The sequence below is a fragment of the Hetaerina americana genome, unplaced genomic scaffold, assembly GCF_022747635.1.
Source record: "Hetaerina americana unplaced genomic scaffold, ioHetAmer1.1.p SCAF_5, whole genome shotgun sequence".
NCBI classification, from domain to species: Eukaryota; Metazoa; Arthropoda; class Insecta; order Odonata; family Calopterygidae; genus Hetaerina; species Hetaerina americana.
In genome coordinates, this window is record NW_027287095.1 from 72,809,357 (window position 1) to 72,826,149 (window position 16,793).

Here is a 16,793-nt window from a genome sequence, read left to right on the forward strand (position 1 = left end):
GTTCAAGTAAACCCATAAACTTATATTTTAAGAGCCATCAACCATATATATTCAAATTGGCATTGACTTACTACTTATGGCCATTCCTCCGTCCTTAAATGCTTCGGAAAACCGTTCCATTACGAGTATATCATAATAGGTTTCATTAAATGACATTGTGGTAACCGGAAACTGGGAATTAAGTTTGAAGAAGTCAGCCAAGTCCATGATTAATTCGTGAATTGGCTTCGATTAAATTGAAGTTAAATTAAAAGTTGACTTCGCATAAAATTATAGTGAATGCATTATACTCACCAGATCCACACACAGCATTCACCTCACGCAAGAGTGTCGGTGAGTAGCTCACTCTGATTGATGCCCTTAGGCGTGTGCAATGCACGCATTCAGGTTGGGGAAAGGGGCATTTCCTCTCTCTGTTTCCCACCGTTCGGTTTCCCACGAAGTTCTAGCGACCACATGAACGCACTTGGATATTCTGGATCGGGCTGCCCAAATGTTTTAACCCGAGATTAGCACCCTAACTCCTTGGATAGTAGCTGTATGTTCAACTCATTGGGCTACCATGGCCCCAAACAATTCAAATTCAATTAGAAATTTAATATACAAGTTAATTTCGGATGAGTTATCTAATTTGACAATATCCATGAGAAAAACCATTGTATACATTTTCGAACCATAATTTTAATTAATGGACCATGGTTTCAACAAGCTTGTGTCATTATTAAGGTGATTAGCATTGTGTGTAACGGCCGAATATTTATATTTCATTATTTACCGATAACTATACGATGCTAACGAGAAGTTCTTCGGCTTGTATACATTTAGCATCCTCAATTAACACTTAAGCCTCTGTCACGGGAAAGCTTAAATGAAATGCTGGGTATGAATTGCTTAAGTTCTCATTCCGAACCGAAATGTTTTCCAATCAATAAATTTTTCAATCTGAGTCCCAATGAAGGCAAAAACTATTATTTGTTTCTTCTGGTAACTGAACCAAGCGGTAAACAAAACTTTAGCGCTCCACTACAAACATAAATGACCCTGCTTGGTAATGTAGGCACTCGATAGGTATTTTTCATCCAATCAAAAATCCACTTTTAAACAAATCCCTTGACTGCACTGCTGCACCGCCGAGCTCAGTCAATTGGTGCATCCATAACTGTACATCTTCGGATTCGAGGAGCTATATTTGGAACACTCCATGGAACGAAGGTTAAATTCAGACTAAATCTCTTGCATAAATTAGAAGGATGTCTCTTTAGCGTTGATGTAGAAAAAGATTTATTATTAACCCCATCGTACTTACAGTATAAGAGGCCATGTAAACAAAATTAAAGAGATTAACTGTAGAACAAATATCATTTTCCCCACTTACGATAAGGGATCAGAAAAACGTCCGACAGCATTAAGGGGGGGGGGGAGAAGTATCTGTTGTCAAAAATCAGTCTTGCGTGTAATCACCTCCTGCCACACACCCTAGCGGTGGCTTGCAGAGTACTATGTGTGTAACCGCAGCTAGTGATTTCTCCCTTACACATAAAAGTAATTTGTTCCGGGGTTCGGGAATTTTCGCGTGGAATAATGGGAAGGACGGATTGGATTAACCCCTTTTCAATCTGCCTCTCCTTTGATTCCTCTTTCACTGACCTGTGTAAAAAATCTGAGGGTTCGTTCCAGAAAGAGAGGGGCACTGAGTACATATTTCAATGCGCGGGGTAACTCCTGTTCCAATCATTCACCCCTTCTGTTGGGGGTGCAGCATTCAGAGACGACGCATCCTTCGAGTTCCAACCGGCCAGAGAGGCGAGAGGGAAATGCTCTCGATCGCCCTCTTGAGGAAAGCGGGGGAAAGATGGGGGCTGGGGAATGAAAAAAAGGAGCGGAGTAAGGCGACGATGCAGAGGAAGAAATGCAGATAAGAAGTCGCATGACGCAGGGAGACCTCACAACATCTCGACGAAGGTCGGTTATGGAAGAGATGCCTTGCCTGCGGAGCGAACGGAGTGCCCAGAAAGCCAACGCGCCGGGAGATAAATCAACGAATGAACAGGAGTAGTTCATGCCCGAGGAACTTTTTCATACCAATGTGTTTTCGAAATGACGAAATATCAAAGCGGTGGGCTCGTTTTGCTTAGATCAATGCACAGCGACGGGTTGCCGTGGCCAACTGCAGGAAGGACAGAAGAGAAGAATCGCTAAATGGATCATCTAGATACTTGTGATAAATCGATGGTTTCAGGCGTTATTTTATGGAATCGGTTCATTCTTAAGCGGATAAAATAATACTTTGTAATGCGGATAAAATAATAAATAAATAAATCTGTGGAATTACGAAGTATTATTTTATCCGCTTAAGAACTTGTGATAAAAACAAAATCAACTGAAAATCGTACTTTCCTGGGGGGACACGGTGTGAATGGCCAACAGGCATAAAATAAAATTCGCAAAAATGAAACAAATTTATAATTTCTACAAAATATTTTCAATGCCAAGAGACAATCTTAAGGTATGCCTTCATATAATCACCATTAATATACTATAATTACTGAATGTTCGAAACAAGTAGCCCAATAAATTCCGTAAGTATTTGGTTACTTGATGTTTTGCGACTGCGAGAACCATATTTTAGAACACATCCCGTTATGTCATGAATTATTGAGTTTTCAACTTCTTTTAACCTCCGACTAGAGAAAATAAAATAAAGCATTTAAAGCGATTAAAAAAGCTGACACACACACACACACAAAACTTAGCTTAAATTAAGAAATCCCTAACCGAAATGCTCAGGGTATGATACAGCACTAATAACTGACCAGCATATCCCATAATGAAGAAGAATGAAGAAGGACATACCAAAAACTGGAAAAAGTACAAAGAAAGGCTGCCCGATATGTCCTAGGGAAGCATAGGAGGATAGAGAGTGTGTCTGACATGTTAAAAACGCTGGGCTGGGAACCTCTACAAACTAGAAGAAAAGTAAGCAGACTTTGTGGAATGTTCCACTTTCTGAAGGGGGAGAATGCTTGGGCAGATCTTATAAAAGAGGGGGGGACCCAAATTTTATAGGGAGAAATGACCACAAATTCATGGTAAAATGCCAGGCACAAATAACGAATAAGAAAATATTTTCTCTTCAAAATAAAATAATTGTTGATTAAAATACCTTACCTGCAAAACTATTCGAGCCCTTTCCTAACAGAGTGCATACTTTTAAATAAAATATGTAAGGAATGTATGTAATTATTTGATTGATGTGTGGTGTAAAATTATATGTAACAGCTTAATTTTTTTTTAATTTATCTTTTTTTCTGGCTGATTGATTGATATTAATGAGATAGGGATTTTCTTAATTTGTAAAAGATATTTATGTTTTGAAGTTCCCTTTAAGTGTACTTTTGTTTTACTGATTGATTTTACCTATTATCTTTTGTGATTACTCGGGACTTGTGTGCCACCTGACACTGTCTATCAGCACATGTGGATTTTAATAATAATAATAATTCGGAAGAGGTAACAACAAGGAGGACACCAAATCTGACCGATGTTGGAAAGGTTATCATCATCATGGGTGCTCAATCCCGTCATTGGGGTTAAATATTTGAGTTATATAAGCCGAAAGATGAATGTCAAGAGACAACACGAGAAATTTTATTTGCAATATGCCGCACGAAACACCAAACAGAATGGGGATAACAAGTGAGGAAAAAAAGAACACACAAAAGTGTATAATGCGGGAAAACATGAATGAACGCTTTCGATATAATGAAGACAAAAAAAAACATTTACTGAGTGCAACACAATGTAAAATAAAAACATAACAGGGTAAAATAAATTGAGAATGCATTCATAACCAAAAATAAATATTTATTACTGTCCATTTGACTTTCCAAAAAAAATTCATTGTTTACAACAAATTTACCAAACAAAATTAAAACAAGAAAAATGATAATGAAAACAAATAAAATAATGGCACATAATGTTCCCAAATATTCATTCCAAAGAAACTGCGGGAGATGCCGCAACAGTTACTTTTAACGGAGTCATCCGCTAATGTGCATTTCAATGCAACAATTTCAGAGAGTAAAAAGCATTCGCCTTAACCCTGGCGATAAATAAATAAGGTGGTTTACCGTCGCCTTCCTCAATAGTGTTTTTAATGTGACACCATCACACAAATGTTCGCCCCACAGGGGTCAGACGCCTTACTGAAGTATGCAGCATTGAAGATAGGTTTATTATAGTGTTGGGAATCAGGTTGTGTTTTGTTACGAGAGGCTAAGAAATGAAGGGGTGTTCGGTCCGGGCATTCCATCAAACGGTAGAATACCTAATAACAATAATCCCAAACACAACGAAAGAATGAAGACTAATTACTTATTATTATTCACAATAATTACATGTACTTTCAATACTTGACGGACATACGTCTTAAAGTTTTCTTAACGTCTAGTATCTATAATTTAAAAAAAGAACAGAAAATTAATGAAAGTAAATATATTAAATGAATAAGAGCACACGTACGCGCAAGAGAGTCTTTCATCCGACCTTTTTACAAGAGAAATGCAGCTTTTAACAAGAAAGTTATTGCAATGAATGTACACGTAGCTGAAAATTTTCGGAGAAAATATTGTACTATTTCGACAATAGAGTCAATTATATAGGGTGATTGAAATCCTTTCCTTTTCGGAATAATAATGGATAGTAAGAGGAAAAGGAAAGTGGGTGCCGGGTGAGTTAACAAAAAGGTTCTTCGAAAGATTTAGAACGCAAAGGGGAACTGCCATTACCACTTTAAGATCCGAAAAACAAACACATGAACACAACATATACAGAAAAGAGACTATCAAGAGGGTACATTAATGGCGTCCTCATTTCAGCTGCAAACCATTCATATTTCTAAGGGCCAAGTCCTCTCATAATTTGACGGAGTGACAATGTGCATGGGTGCAAATTAATGCACAATAAGTTGTAGATTTGGAATTCCTTTGTTGATTGTAGACTAGGTATTAAATAAATAAATAAATTCGCCATTATTAAATTCACACCGGTTGGTCTAGTTACCGCAAATCCCCTTGTAAATCCTATGGTAATGAAGATGAGTTGGTGGTATAATTAATAGCTCAACCGTAAATTCACTCGAAGAACTTTCGAGCCTCAGTCGAACGACTCTTTCACCATTTTCCTATTGAACGAAGACGTGATTTTGAAATGGTTGAAATACTGCATGAATTCCACAGTAGCAGGTCATTAACGCTCGAAGCTCGAAGGTTACGGAGAGCAAATCGAAGAAGAAATAACAAACGGCCGCCGATCGTAAACTTGTCAGATGATTGATCGCCGGAAAAATGTCCTGAGGCTGGAATCGGGACAGAACGTTCATGACGAGTGGGAAGTCCAAAAGGAGACAACGGGAGAAAATTACTAAGAACCAAGAAGCAATACGAATCCGCTTAGAGAATAGATTGCATTTGAAAATCACTAGTAAATGCTGAGCCTACGCTGACTCCGAATCTGATAAGCAGCGTTTGGAATAATGGGCAACAGTGCATTTCACACAGGTACAGGACAGAAATACAACCACACGACGCATTATTTATGAATCAAGGGACGAATGAAGCATGAAAAACTCTTTATTTCTTCCTCCTACGTACGCCTGAGAGAAATAAACCTCTCGGGGGAGAAAAGTGAACCCAGAGGAAACGAATGGACAAGTCGGACGGGGAAACGAAATTTCCCATTAAAAAAATAATATCCTGAGTTCATTAATGAACACTTGGAATTTTCACCCTTTTAAGAAAATATTTGTCTACATTGGAGAGGCGCTCAATTATCTCTCGACATATAAATTAACTGATAAACTTTTAATCCTTAACAAAGTTAAGATATGCTTAATTGCATACCTAGTTGAATTTAAAAATATATTATCATACCCACCTACAATGTGTTAAGTGGAAAACTTGAGATGAAATATAATTATTGAGAGTAGCTAGAATAATATTAGAAATTTCTAGTACATAGTAGTAGAAACAATACCTGACCCCTGCTATATTTCTGAGCTCCACCTCACACAACAGTAAATAAATATTATAAAAACTGCATTGCAATACGCCATTATTTAAATCCACGTACTTCCTGAATCCCTTCATTTGGTCCAACATGCTTATTCTTTCCTTGTCTACCTCGTCAGCACTACAAGAATTCTACCCTCTCCACCAGTCTTCAAACAGTCCATTGCCACTCAAACACCTGCATTAATTTTTTCCGCCTTATTTGAATTTAGGGAATTTTTAGAAGAAATATATAAATGGGATTTCGAAAATGTTTCACTTTCACTCTAGTAGTACTTCCATTGAGTGAGAACACAGAACATGCAGAAATCGGAGTGGATGAAATCAAAGGGAAAGATGATATCACCCGCCACGAAGTGTGAACATGAAAGAAGACGACCCCAATATGCAGAGATGCAATAAATTGCTGGAATAAACTCGTGCCATTTTGAAGCGAGGAATTAGATGAGCGGATCTACGAATAACAAATCTCATAGTTATCCACCAGGATTAGTAGGAGTAGGAACGTTAAGGATAAATTTAAAACTTAACCTAAACAAAAAAGTGTCCTGCTCCTAACTGTAAGAGGAAGATCATGTTAAAAATAGATCTGCTTTCTTTACGCACCTACAAGTAAACTGACTGCGTGTAAGATTCCGTATACATACTCGTATAGCCTGGAAATGGCTTCACACCTCATCGAAGCAAATTGATAAAATATCATGTGGCATTAAAGCTCTCGAAATTTGTAAAAATTTTGACAAATCCCCAATAGTCCTGTCAATTCTAAACACGATTTTTTTTCTGATAGGGATAAAGAAAATCCCATAGGAAATATAACTGCCAACAGATTCATCTTTCAATAATGAACCAGTTTTTTTTAAACTCCACCATACGGACGAAGTCGCCATCAATTGCCATCAGAGCGATTCTGATGCTCTGCCCAGGAGTCTATTAGCCGTTTCAGGACTCCGTAGTCCTACCACTCGGCGTTATTGCGGAATTTCTTCAATACTCCGTAAGTAATGAAACCGCTACGTAAAATTCGATATAAACAATAGGATGAAGATAAAACCATTCAGCAAAATCAAAGTAGCCGGATTAAGGACTTTATGCTGGAATTAAAGTTACGAACAAAACTTGATTCCATAAATTGAAGTCCTAACTGAATATTTCAAAAACGTCACAGGCGATACTTAAGTTGGCTGTAAGCTTGTTTTTCTACATTTACTGACGGAGAGCTTGAAAATTTTCAATGTTAGATGGGTCGCTTCTTAGGTAAAGAGTACGCTAAGTAAGGTTTCATCGAACCTGATCGAAGGGGAAAAGAAATCCCCTTTCCTGAAAACATGTCGGAAAATTATTCTCGTGATTCTAAAATAAATAGGCTTTGGACTCATAATCCCGTTCCCAGACTCCCGGCCAAGTAAAAAATAACGCAATAAATTATCGCCACGCGCTTGCATCGATGATGGGAGTGGGGAAGTTTGGTGGTGATAAGCATCCCCGTCCCCACTTCACGTCCAAACCCCTGCTCTTCTTCCTCTCCCTCCCTCCTAGTCCGCGGGAATCGAGGCGACGGAGGAGAAGCGTGTGGGGGATGTCGGGGGACAGCGGCAGATGGTGGCGACGATGCGGTGGGAGGTGGGGGAGGAGGTTGTGGATGCGGGGCGAGCGTTGGAGTACTATTTTGGGGCGCGGCGTCGATGCCTGAGAGACGAAGGGCTGGCGGCGAAGCCCTCGGGAGACTCGCGGAAAAGTTGGTGAGGTGGAGAAGGGGAGGAGGCCGTGCCGCCGCTGCGGACGCGAAAAATGGAGGGTGGTCTCACTGCACTCGGGGGGCGCGGTGAAAATTGACGAGAGCAGACAACTTTGTCCCTCTCTGGCTGAGGTCGGTTGAGCGGCGCGACGATTTTATTGTTATTAATGGTAGTCTAACGGTTGAGGTAGGGTTCAAATGGGCACCCAGACTGACAGCCGCTAAACTTCTGAGCATCACCTAACACGACACAACGCGATAGCCAAAACTAGGACGTAATAAATAAACCTTAGGGGGTAGACTCGGAATAAAAAATAATCCAGTGAATGCTAGTATAATTATAATTGATAGTTGTAGTCTACCGGCTTAGGGTACGTTTTTGATGATGCTACGACCACAGATCTACAACACTCCTGAATCTTAACAAACATGACGAAAAATCTTGATTAAACCCATACTGCACATAACAATAACTCATTCTTTCGCTCTACATACTCTATTCCTCCCTTAATTCCATTCAAAATTCATATTCTCTCCTCTATCGACCTCACCTTCCCACTAATCTGCACTCTATTACCATCTTCCGCATCCCGTCGTTCCTCTCTAGACACACTCCTCCATCCACTTGCCCTATCTTTTTCATATTTCTCCCAACCGCCCTTTCTCTTTCCCTGCCATAACAAGAACTCCGTCCATTAAATGAAGAACACAATGTATCTTCCCACTGTTCTTAATTGACGTACAAGTAGTTTCAACGCTTAAGCGTCATCATCAGGTACAATTAATCAAGTCGTAGTCCATTTATATACCATTCATGAGGGAGAGGAGGGGAAAAAGTGGGGTTGCGATCGGCGTTGATGGGAAGGGGGAGAGGGGTGTTAAGCGTCAGGAAATGTGATTGGTGGGTTGAAAGCGTTGGAACTAGTTGTACGTATATAAAGAACAGTGGAAAGATACATTGTGTTCTTCATTTAATGAACATGAACTTCCAAAAAGTTGAGCCGGGAACAATTGAAGAACTCCACCGTTGGTTTCTCTTTCCATCCTCCTCCACACTCACATCTCTAAGGCCTCCAATCTACGCTTCTCTTCCTGCATAAACAGCCAAGTTTCTGAACCATCTGCCAACTGAAACATCTGAACCATATCATCTACGCTCCATTTTAATTTTTTGATAAACACGCAACACAATATTTTCGAATTAAGTTACTTTCGGGGGAATTATAATTTGAGAATCAGTATATAGAATATGAATATGCTGAACTAGAAACTTGTAAGAAGTGATGCACCATATCCTATGTTACCACGTTCCTCGCATGATTTCTAATGCACTCCACGATAAATTGTTACGAGCATTCTCTTGGTTAAGATAGCTTTTTATTGGATCCACTACGTAAGCACTGCTAAATTTCTGATCCCTCTCTATCATGACACTACTGAAATACTGTAGTCTAAAACCTTGATTGCAATAAACCAATCTTAATCTCCATCATACTTTCTGCCTCCTCCACATACCTTTCTGCCTGAATTTCATCCAACGTGACTATTCTTTTTTACCTCAGTCTTGTCCACCCTACATTCGCCCTTCCATCTGCTACCACATGCATGCATTAAATTGGGAAAATTGATCTTATTACCGATGAACACTACGTGTGTGACATAGCCCTTCTGTGTTTACAACTTCTCTACATTTACGCCCTCGGTGATCGAGGGAATTTCTCGGTTTGTCACCAGGGGGAATGTGTTCCTTGAACGATACGAGTACAGATGAATTGCAAGGGTACAAGCCAGCGGTACAGGTCTCGGGCACGCGAAAATAATCTCTGAGAACAGAGATCATGTCATAGAATATGCATCCTTTCACTTGCAGTATTGGGTAACGATTTGAGCTTTCTAAATGCGACAGTGTTTGCGGCCGAGTAAATACGTGGGTCGCTAAACAAGCCCTCAGAGAAAAATAGAAAAGCAAATTATTTTCAGATTATTTTTTAATCTTTCAACATAATCTCCTGATAGCTCGATACGCTTTCCCCAGCGTTTCTCCAACTTTTTAAGTCCCTCCAAAAAGTAGGATGGACACAAACTGAACGAGGGTACATTTCTTAGCCTCACGTACCAAGACACAACCTGACACCCCACACTATAGTCAACTATTCTGCAATTCCGTATACGATACATTCTATATTCATTCATTCTTTTCAAAATGTGTATTCTATTGCTACCCCAACCTCGCTTGCCTAACGTTCTCCCCACATCGCTGTCTTCAGCATTTCATCGCTAATCAAAGAAAACTCCGCATCCACATTTCCTGTCTCTTTCGAAGTCTCTCTCCTCGCCCACCATGCCTAGCACTTCGTTTATTTTCCTTTCCGTCCGTTTTATCTTTTGCATCATTCTCCACACCTACACCTCATAAGCCTCCAATCGACGTCTATAATCTTGCTCCAATAATTTCCGCGCCGTAAAAAAACTAAGCTCCTTGTTAAAGTTTTAATAAGCATTTTCTTAACATTCTTACTGAACGTCCCACGCATCAATTCCCTCCTCCCAATGAACACTTCTTTGCTTAACGCATTTCCTCTTTTTTATGTCCTTACTAAATCTACTATGCTGGTTCAAAATTATTCCGAGATGGGTAAACCGATCCACCAGTTCCAGTTTATGGCCTATTTTAACGTTTAGCATAGCCTTTCTCCTCCTTAAAAAACCTCATAACCCGTGTTTACACTATTCTTCACCCTATACCTACGAGTATCATACTGATTTTCTAATGCAATCAGCAATGATTGTAACCTCTTTGTTGAATGACGAACCAAAGCTTAAACAACCGCAAACCTAACTGATTTTATGAGTTTCCCGCCGACTTTCATTCCTATATATGTAGATGTATACTATTGTTTAAATAGCGCTGCTGTATTGCATTGCTCTAAGGTGTCTACGCCCTACGTTTACTCACATACTTGTATGATTCCAATTTCTTGCTCACGAGAAACCACCATTGGATATAAATAACTGAAATCAAAGATCTGCTGTTTCTATGCCAGTGGTATGGAGATGGAGATAGAGAAGTGTGGCGCTCGGCGCGATGTTTTGGCCTCGATGTGACATGAAAGATTACATTCGAGTAAGCATTGATTGTGATGAGAAAGCATCACTTACTGATAGGGAATACTCTTATGGAGATGTTTCCAAGTGAAATAGAAAACAACATTTTCCCTGAGGGTTAAAAGGTCGTGCGTGAATCCCTGACATAGAGCAGACAACGGCGCAGGGGGGGGGGGGTGCAAGAAGAGTTCCTGCCATTCAAAATTTCTCATAACTTTCCTCTTCAAAATAAATTGTCACAATGTACATTCAATTCCTTACGTTTCAAACTGAATTTCCTTTAAACTGAGATGCAAAATCTTATTTATTCCCACGCACTGATAAAGGAAAGTCTAACCACGCTGAAGAAGTATTAACTATTCCAAAAAAAATTCGAAGGAAAACGATTTATTGGAGGATACTTTAATTTCCGGCCCTCCCTTTTTCCTCCATTCAACAAAAATTTTCCCTGAGGGTTCAATTTTCGATACCATTTTCGCCATTTGATTCGAGGCTCTATTTTCCAAGCACCTAAAACATTGGCGTGAACAACAGTGTGCAAGGTAGATGCTGTTCGCTTTCGCTTGGAACAAGAGCACACTTACTGGTACAAGAGCACACTGGTAAATCCAAAACATTTTATGAGTCGTAAACATTTTGATGAGAGCAACATGAAAAGGCAATAACGCCGAGAAAGGCATGAAAATATGGCTCAAGTTCCAATCACACAAGATCTTAGGAGCAGATAGTGTGCAACTCGAAAGAACTTATAGATTTCTGAACCACTCTTAAAAATTTAACTTTTTGTCTTTACTAAGCATACCACCATACTCGTCCAAAACCACTCATCCCGCTTCTTCATATCATATCTCGTCCCTGTGCTGAGTTAATGAATGTCATTAAGGCAGAATCCGTTTGGTCCCAGTCTCCCCGAACAAACAAATCCACAAATCTGAAGCTGAGCAAAGAGAGGGACTATCACTACGGACTGTTTCACGTCGCCAATCTCCGAAAAAATTTTGAAACATAAAACAAAAACTTCCGTGCGCCCTGAATGGCCCCGACGCTAGCAGCTGTCTTTTTGGACAATTAATGAGTTTGGTCATCAGCGGAATGCAGTGGCGGATCCAGGGGCGATGGATGGGTGGTCAAAGAGGTCAACGGGGCCGTCCCCCATCCCACCCCCTTCTCTTTCCGAGACGCTTTCAAAGATATGACATATTTCATTAATTTCCTTCCATTACAATTTATTAACACAACTAAAACAAAAAACAGGCAAAACATGAATATGTTTTTTTTGATTTGAACAAAACTATTACATTACAGTTCTTCTCCGATTAAATCTCCCCGCCCACGAAAGTTGACCCTGAAACCGTTCCCGCCTGAGTGCGTATCATATTTACATGTATGTACTTGCAAGATCAGAGGTTCAAGCAGAACGAATAAAAGTGTAGGATAAAGGGAGCATGATAATACTAATCAGATAGAGACGGAATGTGTCGAGAGAATTATCCGAGCTCAGCGTTTGTGGGAGATACTAGCGGAGCCCCACCAAAACACCGAGCGTTCCCTAGTGACGGAGGTCCCTAAGAAAACGACCCCTACGGGATAAAGGGGGTTTCATTCAAATTCTAAGGATGATACAGTAGACGATAACCCTACGGATTTATTACAACAGCGCGTTTGTGTCCATGGAGTTGGGGCCGTTGCTTGGTTGGTATAGCTATCAACTGGGGTAAAAGAGGGAGGAGGGAACGGGTTGGAGCGGTGGCTAGAATACAGTATTGGCTTCCCACCCCTAAGACCTAAATTCGAGTATCGGCGGCGTCGGAATTGTTCAGAGGTATCCCGATCCCTAATTGGCTATCAAGTGGGGCACACCGTCCGTCAGACGGGACGTTAAACTGTGTGACCCCATGGAGTATTTCGTTAAAATTAGGGTAATGCCGACACCGAGTTTCTCTCCACCCTGTCCCCATTTCCTTAAAACCCTTCATCTGCCTAATTACCCACCTATTATTCCCAGTGGCGAAAATTACCTCACCGGCCGGTCTCATACCCTGATAAATAACTATGTACTTCTACTACTGCTATGTGCCTGTTTCGAGCTACGGTGATGTGTCACGAAGACAAGATGGAAGACAACTCAACTCAAAACCCAAGCTGCGGGATTTTCCGAGTGTCTTAACCCTCTTGGCAACCGCAAGCGATAAGAGTGAAGGGAAATGGCTCTCCCTGCCATGATCTGCAGATTTCATATGAATGCTTGGCAAGAAGTGAGTTACACCCCTGGCCCTTCAAAATGATTTTCGGGTTGATTACTGTGATCGTGGAATGCTCGCTTGATGGGATACAACATGACCCGACAGCTCTTAGGAACAGTCTGAGGAAAAAGGCCATCAAAGAAAGTGTTTTTGCAGGTTGCATACAGTTTCCAAGTCACAGTCCGATGAGAAGGTAAACAAGCAGACAAAGGCAATCGAACGTACAACTGTCAAGAAAGTTGGATTGTAACTGTGTCACCTTGGTCCATGCATTAATGAAGAGCGATGAAATTACTGCAACGCGTAATTCTTTAAAAGATATGACGTGAATAAACAGTTTTTAAGCACTCTTAATAGATTCATATTAATTTGTGACACTTGCTCTAAAATTTATTCGGGACTAGTTCTGAGACGCCAGTTGTGGATACTATTCGATTTAAGACTGCTTTTTCATGCAAAAGAATCGATATAATTCAAACAAATGAGAGTAGCTGCTGTCATGTTAACGTTGATACAACCCTTGCACACGCGATATCAACTTTTGGAGAGTGACATGTATTTAGGCACCATTAATACCAAATTATTCTGGTGTCATTTCTCCACTGCCATTAGAGCACGTTGGAAAAGAATCGATCCCATAAAGTTACGCCTGAAACCATCAATTATTACAGCACGCATAAAATAATGGATTTTGGATGATTATATCTATCAAAAATAGCATCGTAAGATCCTATTTGATCATCGTAATTTATTGACTTCAAGGACTACTGACCGGAGGGCCCGGGTGCGATTTCCGGGCAAGCATCTCTGGGCACCTGCAGCTCCACTCAAACTTTGTGATTTTTCGGGTACCAAATCTTCCTGGGAAACCATTACTGACACAGGGAAAGGAACAGGCCCCCTTACCCTGATGTGTGAATTTCACAGGCTGTCGGGCTTAGTACTGGGTGAACTCTACCATCACCTACTAAACCGACCTTCGATTTGATTACTGTGTTTATGGTATTTTCATTACAATATAGGAAAGTTCATCAAAATGATGAATACTTGATATCACGGTGCAACTCCCTTTAAGGAAAGAGGTAAGATCCAGAATTCGAACATCATTCGCGCTTCTCTCAATTCGGGAGATACTATATTTCCCACTGACGGATGACAAAGTGACATGTGATGAGACGCCGAGGGGAAACACGCGACACATTTTAATATGGTAGTCTACCGTTTAAGGTGGATTTTGGATGGACATAAACTCTCAACATCCCTACATTTCTTTGCCTTTCCTAACAAAACAAAACCTGACATCCGATACTAAAATGAGCCCTTCTTCAATTCCGCATGCTTACTTCCTCCCTCATTCCTTCCAACATCTCTATCATATTCCCACCTCTCCCTTGCCTCCTTAGGACTTCTTTCAACAATCGTATCTCCTCGTCAACCATGCCTAGTATTTCATATCATAAGTCCCCAATCTACGCCTATCATCCTGCTCGAAACACAAGAGTCTCTTTCTTTTTTACATCCAAAAAGAAAAACGATAAACTTGGGCAAAATTGTTGCCCAGAAAAACCTACGTATTAGGTCAAACATTCTCATTTAGTGGAAGTAGAAATCTTACGAAAGTCGAGTGGATCCTCTGGCTCTCGCAAAAAATTATCGCGTCCCTCACTTCCTTCCACGTCGACGCGCAGGGATTAAGAATCGGGAGCCATGACATTCTGCGGCGTATCTACTCGGAGAGTGCTATATCCACCGTGTGTGCACTGTCGATGTGAAGTGAGTAGATTCTTGTGTTGTATGGCCCACTCCGTCCCACCTAGGCGAGTCACAACAAGGTTACGTAATGTTAAGGAACGAGTCCAGTGTACCATAGATATGAAACTTGTTGCCTAGATACGATGATAAATCGCGGTCAAAGAGATCAATTGAAGTGATAAATTCTAATAATTCATTTCTAGCACCAGTTTCTCCCCAGTCGACACTAATATTCAGAGAATCCACAAGAAAAAAAATATTCCAGAACATGGGGATTAAAATAAACATTTACTTGAATGTCGGCGTATCGAAGAAAAAATATCTGAAAGGAAATGTCCCCCATATTAAACAGAACGGTCCTCCCCCAATTGTACCCGAAAAAGGTGTGATCCACGGGAAAAAAATAAGAGTTTCGCCAAATTGATGAAATGGAAAACTCAGGCCTCCTCGGTTACCCGAGGTTTTCTTTAAATGAAAACCAACTGTATCATAATTTTTAGCATTTCCATGATCTAATACGGGGCCAAAAAATTGGTGCCACCAGAGACCACATGATTTTAATTCGGCGCCTCAATACTATCTGTTGGCTCAAAATCCAAAATTATAAATATTTTCGGTTTTGCTTAGAAACTTCGAATTGGGGCTTTTCACTTCGGAAGCGGCTAAAGAATGTGGCAGTCCATTTAAGTCAATAAATTACAGATGAGATTGTATATGCGCTTCGGTACTTCGATCACGTGTAAAGGGCGGTCTGAAATGGATCGCAAGTCTCAATAAATAAGTTATTTCGGAGCGGCAGGGATGATGCACCCGTAATCACGTTTCGCACCATTCGCGAGACTCTTAATCTAACGAGAGTCGACGCCCAGCAGAATGGCTGGAGGCTATAAATGAATGTCCTGACAAAATTGCTAAGCTATCTAATTGCCACTGAAAATCAAAGGGAAAGGTTGTGGGTCCTAGAAAAATGGGGGGAAAAAATGACATCTATAAAATTATAAATATCTATCTTTCCTCAATAAATGGAATTTATCCATTAAGGCACCGGAAAATGACAAGCAAAACTTTCCCTCATGATGTGAAGTTACATTAATTTATTTTAGAAATCCAAGCAAATATTTAGAAGGGAAACTTATACTTGGAGCATTTTTTTCATTTGTTAACCATACAATCGTTTCTTCCTTTCTGTTTAAGTTGAAGTCTTGATAACACAGACCTTGAAATAGGTATGACTACCATAAATAAGGCTACACTAATAAAAGGCAGACACCAAAGAGCCTAACTCAAGAAAATGCATACGTATTTCCTTATTACAATACACCATAACCATAATAACAAACGCGCCTGATGGTAAAGAGGAGAGAATATGGCTGGCATTCATCCGATGGGACGCTCAAGTTTTTTGCGTTTGAGGTCGTGTGAATACGGGATGGATTATTAATATTGTGGAGTTCAGTGTCCATAATAATTTCCTGATTTAGTCTACATTTCGTCATGATACTACCTTTCATTGTAATCCATCCACCGAGCAGACAACAGAGGAGGAATAAAAAGGTTCTCTGAGTTAACCAGAAGGAAGGACCCAAAAAATACCGGTTTTAAATTTGAGACTCATGGAAATCAATTAACTTTAAAGATATAAAAGTTTACTTCTATGAAGCCATTGGTCAGCGGTCAGCCAAGTCCACCATTCAATATCATAAGAAATAGGTTGAAAGAAACCGCATGGTATTCAAGAGGATAATTACAAAGAAGTAACAGACCAATAGGAGATGGTAGAAAGGCAAGTTGGAAAAATCGCCGGATCCCTACTATACAAGTTATGGAAGAATTCTCTGAAATTACAACACTTTAGGGACCTTGACATTCCAAGGCCTCCCGAGTTCT

At 40.2% G+C, this 16,793-nt stretch overlaps 1 protein-coding gene across 2 annotated transcripts in view; it reads right to left on the reverse strand.

Moving 5' to 3' along the window:
• The window catches only part of Nt5b (5' nucleotidase B), a 203,909-nt gene that overhangs the window by 185,863 nt on the left and 1,253 nt on the right, over positions 1 to 16,793 (reverse strand). The window lies entirely within an intron of this gene.